The sequence below is a fragment of the Passer domesticus genome, chromosome 9 (assembly GCF_036417665.1).
Source record: "Passer domesticus isolate bPasDom1 chromosome 9, bPasDom1.hap1, whole genome shotgun sequence".
Lineage (NCBI taxonomy): Eukaryota > Metazoa > Chordata > Aves > Passeriformes > Passeridae > Passer > Passer domesticus.
The window spans coordinates 14,511,818-14,519,215 of record NC_087482.1 but is presented as its reverse complement, the minus strand read 5'-3'; the positions used below and the strand labels follow the sequence as shown (position 1 = coordinate 14,519,215).

Sequence of the window (7,398 nt, the reverse complement as noted above, 5' to 3'; positions counted from 1 at the left end):
GGATAAAATCCTGATTCAAAGGGTTTTTTCTCACTTCTAGTATGCCAGAAGTATGGTAGACTACACCTGTCTTCAGATGTCATTTACTTACAGAACAACTCTCTACAGTGTCAGACTCCAGGAGAAATGACTCAACACTTTGCCTCCCACTGCATCAGCTTTAATTCTAGTGAAAGGTAGGCCTTAATTACAGTCCAATTAGAGCAAATCAACAAAGCAGTCTAGCCATTGTGTGAATGGCAAGAGGAATTTGCTTGTGAAGAGATGACTATGTCCCACTCAGTAATGAACAAAATTTGCCTTGACTTGGAAGAAAGTAGACAAGGAGCAATGCAGTATTTGGGTTTTATCCAGGGATAAATGTGGCAAGAAGCTGTAACAACTTAATCTGTTTTACAGAACACAAGTACTGATATGGCCAATAATGCACCCACATGAAGGGATCTTCAGGACATTCCTTTATTTCTTAACTGGAAATGGGCAGCAAAATGCTGACATTTATCTGAACTGGAAGCCGTGTTCCTCTCCTTTTTCTCCTTGAGCACACTGTGTGTTATTTGCAGACTTCACTGTCCAGCCCATCAATCCTCTCGTGGCCAATTGCTAAATGGCACAAGTACCAAAATACAGGTGCCAGCACAATCAGCCCAGCACTAATGCAGCACTGCTTTGATGGTGCACAGGAGCACAGAATGGCTTGGGTTGGAAGGGACATTTAAAGGCCATCTAGTCCCAATGGCCTGCAGTGTGCAGGGACACCTTGAACTAGGTCAGGTTGCTCTGAGCAGGAGTTTGAATGTCTGCAGGGATGGATGTCCACCTCTCTGGGCATCCTGTGCCAGGTTTTCATAACAAACAGTGTAAAAAATGTGTTTCTTTCATCTAGTCTGAATTGACCATCTTTTAGATTAAAACCATTCCCCCTCGGTTTGGTCACAAAAGACTCTACTAAAAATTCTGTCCCATCTCTTTACAAGCGCTCAGAACGCCCTGAAAGGCAGCAATCAGGTGTCCCTGGAGTCTTCTCTCTTCCAGGCTGAACACTGCCAGCTCTCCCAGCCTGTCTCCAAAGCAGAAGGGCTCCAGCCCTCAGAGCATTTTGTCCCTCCTCTGGACTAGATCCAACAGGTCCATGTCCTTCCTGTCTTGGGGACCCAGAGCAGGATGCAGTACTCTGTCGTGGTAGAGACTGAGACACTACAAAGCAACACAGTCCATTTCCAGAAGGCCTCAAACCCTGTTTTTATTCTAGCCTGCATGCTTTTTCTCCATTCTTACAAAGCTCTTATGTTTACACTTTATTCATTGGTCACGAGAGACAAGCAAAATGCTCAATGGAATAGGGAGTTGCAGGTTTCTCTTATTTATTCTTTCTTTCTTGGTTTTCATGTCAAAAACATTGGTAGGAAATTCTTTCAGGGGTAAACATGGATCTTGTTATCAAACTTCTCGATGGCTCACAGAAATCACTATAAAACCTCTTCCAGAGTACTCCCAGTAGGGTCTCACCTGAGCAGAGGTGGGGAAACACCTCCTTCAACCTGCTGGGCACTGTCCTTTGGATGCACATGGCTGCCTCATGTCCAGCCTCTCATCTGGCTGCAACACCAAGTCCTTCTCGGCAGGGCTGCTCTGCATCCCTTCATGCCCCAACCAGTGAGATCAGCTGAGCTGGGACTGTGTCACAGCCCTTGGGCAGAGCAGCTGGACAGGATGAGCTCCCTTCCGAAGAAGGCAGATCCAGCTCCAAAAACAACTCCACCCTGGCCATGAGGTCACAGAAGGCTCTGAGATCACAGAGGTGCCAGAGCCCCGTGGTTGCACAGCAGCACAGGGAGCCAGCAGTCAGTCCTGGAGCACAACTGTTGCGGCAGCAGCAGCGGTGGCAGCAGCGGTGCTGACATTGGGACAGCGGTGTCGGGACAGCCGTGGCAGCAAGAGCTGCGGGACTGGCAGAGGGCAAGGCAGCATGGCCCTTGCTCTGCGCCTCTTCCTCCTGCTCCTCCTGGCCGTGGCCCTGTCTACCAGGGCTGCCCAGGCTGCTCCTCTCCAAGTGTGGCGAGCAGGTGAGCCGGCAGCCTGGCTGCCCTTTCCCGGGACAGCGCTCCCTGCTCCCTGGGAAGTGCTGGGGATGGTTTTGCCCAGGGCTTTGGGGAGGGTTTCCTGTGTGGGAAGGAGAGAGCCCCCATGGTCCCTGGGCTCCACCAGCCACCACTCCAGGGATGTTGCAAAGGGCCTGCAAAGAGGGTGGAGAGTGACCAGAGCCAGCCCAGAGCTCCCCAGGCCCCTGTGCAGCTTTGGCCTTGTCCACTGACATCTGGCTCCCGCAGCCTTACCCGACCCCTTGCAGTGCCCAGTTCTCTAAGGGAGAGGGGAATCCCAGCACACCATGGAAATGGGTCTGATCTGATCTGTGCTCGCCTCTAGATGAGCATACTAGGAAGGCTTCTTCAGCAGCTTGGCTTAATGAAGATTTCCAGTCTCTTAACCCTCCAGCAGGTATGTTGTCAATGTTGCTAAAATAATAATCATTGAGAACCTGGCAGGAAGCAGGTGACAGGAGCTTCTGTGGCTGTTGAATTACAGGTGTGTCTGCAGGAATGACTTTTCAGGCTCCTTTCCTGGTTGCTGCACATAAGCCCCGCTCCCATTGCAGGGGTGAGTAGTGTGTGCTTGCTGACCCCACAGGCTGAGCCCTGGTTCTGTGGGATCCATTCACCTGAAATGCAAATGCTTTTCTTAAGGTCCTCCGAGAGGGAGGAACAAACCTAGAGGAGACAGCAAGTCCCTGGAGGCATCCAAACAGATGGACAGGATCTGGAGTGACCTGGAGAGACAACGTGGTGGGTGCATTTCCCTCATGCTTCCCCTGGGACTCAGCAGCCGGGGGCTTTGGCTGCACATCTGGACACGCCGTGCCAGGCACAGTGGGAAGGGATCCAGGGCAGCCTCGCTGCCCCGCTGCTGCTGCTGCTGCTTTCACGCCCTGCAGGGCTGTTTCCCAGTCTGGCCTGGCTGCAGCTTCTGCCCAGCCTCTGCAGGAAGGCATTTGGCATCAGCTGCCAGGGAGCCCAAACTACACCATGGCCCACCCTGAGATCCCCTGCACTTTCCCAGTCTGTGAGCGCATCTGGAGGGGCAGCTCTTTGGAAGAGACAGGGCCCTGGTCTTTCTCCTTAATCTTATCCATTACTTAGACAAGCATTGCCTCCTGAGGATGCCACATTCCCATTGGGAAACAACCCCACCTGATTCAGCTGTCCTTTTTCCTTTCTGCAGACATGGAAGGAGAGCCTGTGCTGAAGGCTGAGTTTCCCGGAGGAAGCAGTGGCTCCATGGCAGCCTCTGCCCCAGGAAGGGAGGCGCTGCCAGGCACAGGCCCAGGAGGTAATTGCTGTGCCTCTGGGCCTGAGCCCTGCTAAGGCTTCAGCTGCCCTCTCTGGTTCTTGGGAGTGAAGGCACACAGCATTACCTGACCCCCTTGCAGTGCTCGGTTCCCTATACAAGGGGATCCCAGCACAGCATGGAACAGTTCCCATCTGTGCTCCTTTCTAGATTGGGAACGTGACTTGCATCACTGGGAAACACTGTTAAAGCACAGTTTAAGGATGTTGGAGCTTGGTGATGGTAGGTTTTCAGCAACTCTTTGCTAACAGAGCAATCATTGTCCAAGTGTAATCATTGTCCAGAGTAATATTCCTCTGTCATTTCCCTTGAGATCGTCTGAAGTTTGATGAATTGTGGAAATCCTGGCCTCCAAATTTCTACTCTTGTACCCAACAGTGATCCCACAGGATGGCTGTCAGTGGGAGGAAGGAGCATTTAGCTGTCCATCTTCCTCCCGTGGGCAATGCCAGTCTGTCCTTCCATGTGCTCTGTGCAGCCAGGGAGAAGGCCAGAGAGGGAAGGGGCCGGGCCCAGGGCTGTGCCCCGGGGCTGAGCCTTTGGCAGCTCCTTTGCCAGCCCCAGGGAGCCTGAGCTGCTCCTGCTGCCACTGCCAAGCCCTGGCCCTGCCCGGGGCTGGCTTTAGAGCTGCTGGCAGCTCCAGGGAGTCCTTTCTGCCCACACAGCCCTGCAAGGGGCCCCTTCCATCCCAGTGTGGGGCCATTGCAGGCACGAGGTCCCCCTGCTCCTGAGTGGGAGGCAGAGCTGAGGGAGTGCTTTGGAGGGCACCAGTCACCCAGGTGCCCTCACTGCCACTCAGGCCTGAAGGAGAATCTTCAGCAGGGTCACAGCAGCTCTTCTGTCCTGCCGTTCTTTGCAGCTAACCCGGTTGGTGAAAGTGATCTGGCTTCCCAACCCACGTCCAGGACTGAGCCTCGGGGAGAGGCTGAGGGTAGGTCAAGGCCTTTCCCCTGAAAGAGGTGCCAGCTCAAGAGCCCAAAGCTTGGCCACAGAGGCAGCGCTGCAGGTGCCAGCACAGAACCATGCACGTGTGTGCCCGCGCCCTGCACAATCCCCTCATGATTTCTGCTCAGCACTGGCAGCTGTCTGGGGAAGGGAGGGCCCTGGCCCAGACACAAAAGCCCAGATACTTTGTAAATCTTTTCCCAATTTTTGATAAGCATGCTGCCTTGAAGATGCCAGCAAAGGAATGGGGAATTGTTCCATCTGATCCAACTGTCCTTTTTTGTTTCTCAAGTGATGGACCAAAAGGCAGGGCTGAAGGAGGTGTTTCCCCAAGGAAGCAGGGGCTCACTGGCAGCCCCTGCTGCAGGAAGGAAGGCGATGGCAGACACGGGCACAGGCACAGCAGGTAATTGCTGTGCTGGGCTCAGCCCTGGCCGGGGCTGTGTGGCAGCAGCTCTTCCCCCAGGGCCTGCCCTTGCCCAGCCCGGCAGCAGCCAAAGCTGGAGGCGCCTTGGCTTCCAGGCCTCTGGAGCTGGTTCAGAGCCCCAGGGAAACGGGACTGGTGCAGCAGCGTCCCTGGCGCTGCAGCTGCTGCAGAGCTGGCCCTGAGTGCCCAGAGGCCCAAGGCACAGGAGCAGCCCCGAGCGGGAGCCCTGCCGCCAGCCCAGGGCCAGAGCCAGCCCTGGCTCCCGACTGGGCAGGGGCTGCACTGGCTCCTGACAGGGCCTGAGCCTGTCCCCTGGGGCTGGGGGAGCTGTCACGGGGCAGGGAGGGCCAGGGCTGGCAGTGGCTGCTCAGGGATGGCTTTGGCCCGTGTCCCTGGCAGCAGCCACTGCCCAAGCAGCTGCGCTTCCCCGGGCTCTCCTCCCAGCCTGCTGGGCTTTGTTGGCTGGCACAGCCTGTGCCAAGGGCCGGCAAGGTGCCTGCAGGCCCCAGCTCTGGGGGAAACAGAGAACGTCCTGCCCGTATCCACCGTGCTGCCAGCTCAGCAGTGCAGCACAGCACGGGCTCACGCTCCCCATTGCTCCCACAGATGCAGCCGGCACCACAACACCTGTTCCTGATGCCGAGGATGGCCTGGGAAGGGGCTTCTATATGGGAACAGGCTGCTGGGCAGGGTTAATGGCAGGCCTGCTTATTTTGGACCTTATTATCATATTTTGCTGTGTCAAAATCTGGTGTAACTGGAAGAAGAAATGGTGAGTGGTTATCTTTCCCTGAAAGAGCTTCTTTTGAAAGTGTAATGTAGACAGGAAGCATTCCCACAGAGGCTGCATTGGAGCTGTGGCCAGTCCATGGTTCTCCAAACAACTCTGCTGAGGGTTCTGCTGCTGCCCAGTGCTTCCATTGGCCTCTCAATTGCTGGGCCTTGTCCTGGGGGCCCCGCTGGAGCTGCAGCCAGTGCTGGCTCCCACTGAGGCTGCCTGGCCAAAAGCAGCCCCAGGGGCACGCGGCAGAGGCAGAGGGAGGTGGGGAGGAGAAAGAGCAGGGCTGAGATTGCCCTTGAAAGGCAGAGGCGCTCTGGGGCCCGCTTCTGGCCAGGGACCCTGCCCAGAGCCGTGCCCTGCTGGCCAGGGCCTTGAGGGGCAGCTGTCCAGCTGGGCCCAGCTGTGCCAGCAGCTCCAGCCGTGCTGGGGAGCCTTGCCAGCTCTGGGCCCTGCTGTGCACGAGGGTCCCTGTGTGCCACTGGCAGCTGGGACCTCAGCCACCTCCTCTCTCCACAGGAGCACCTCTGAAACTTCACAAGTCCAGCCAAATACCTCAGTCATGGAGAACTTGGCCTGTCGTCGTGCATCTCTGTGCCAGTGTCCATTGTCCCTTCCACAGGTGTATTACCAGCTTGTAGCTGGAAGTATGCTACAAGCACTGCCTAGAACAGCTCCGTCTCTCCCTGAAGGGACTGGCCTAGCTGCCCATCCAGGACAGGAGGTGCAGCCCTCTAGCCAGGGAATAGATTATTCGCAAAGTTATATTTACTTGTAAAAATATTAGATGTTTATTAAAAACCTTATTAGAAATATAACAGGACAGTGAATAAAGACAATGTTACTGTGCCGGGAGTAGAGGATTTTTCCCACCACATTCTCATCCACACAATGGAGGTTTCACCTTTCAACTCTTTTGCCCTTCTTAAAGTTCTGTCCATCGACTCCTTCTTTGATGTCCAGTGCTGGAGTTTACTTCCTTACATCTCGCTTGGAGGTCAGGTGCTGCTGTCGTAGCAAGGTGACCCTCTTAAATGTCTCAAACTCAGGTAATCCCAAGATAACAACACAACAGGGGGTAAAACATATCTATAAATATATAAAACTTCTCTTAACAAATATACATGATATTTATCCTTTAATTGTGAGAGTCAACTGTCACTTTACTCATCTATCACAGGCTTGAGTCCAGGTTCAGCTCAGGTGTCTGTGTGCTACCACCAGCACTGGCGGAGCTGCTCGTCTGGGCACAGCCAGGCATGGGCAGGCAGCAGCTGGGCATGGGGCTCATCAGACCAACAGCACTCTCATGTTATCTTTGTCTTTCATTTTAAAACATTTAGATATATTTTTCCTTTGCAGCATTGAGGAGAGTTTTTCATAGAATACGGACAGCAGATATTTGTTCCCCTTTCCTCCAACAGTTCTGTAATTGATAAAGTAGTTTTACAGTCAGGGAAACCTAGAATCTTCTGACACTTTGGCAATAAAAAGTAAAATTGCTTTTAATTCTTAATGTTCAGTCTTACACAGCCCAGGCACGACCGGCATAGCTCGGGGGAATTATCCCAAACAGGCTCAGGGCACTCGGGTTCTGAGCAGTCCTGCTGGGTCCCTCCATGGGGACACATCCTGAAACCTGGGAGTGACTGCATGGGGTGCCCATGGTGAGGACAGGACAGAGAGGGAGAGCAAGGCTCCAGTGTGTCCTTAGTGGGCCTGAGCCTGTCCCCTGGGGCTGGGGGAGCTGTCACGGGGCAGGGAGGGCCAGGGGTGGCAGTGGCTGCTCAGGGGTGGCTTTGGCCCCTGTCCCTGGCAGCAGCCACTGCCCAAGCAGCTGCAC

At 54.5% G+C, this 7,398-nt stretch overlaps 1 long non-coding RNA gene across 2 annotated transcripts; it reads left to right on the top strand.

The window, feature by feature from the left end:
• Window positions 1-1,966: 1,966 nt before the first annotated feature.
• On the top strand, window positions 1,967-2,873 carry LOC135307385 (uncharacterized). 2 transcript variants are annotated; one of them, XR_010368099.1, is made up of 4 exons: window positions 1,967-2,066; window positions 2,428-2,499; window positions 2,587-2,658; window positions 2,745-2,873. It is a non-coding gene; the product is annotated as an uncharacterized LOC135307385 (long non-coding RNA). The 2 variants fall into 2 exon arrangements; XR_010368098.1 differs by lacking the exon at window positions 1,967-2,066 and having other exon boundaries at window positions 2,347-2,499.
• Window positions 2,874-7,398: the final 4,525 nt, after the last annotated feature.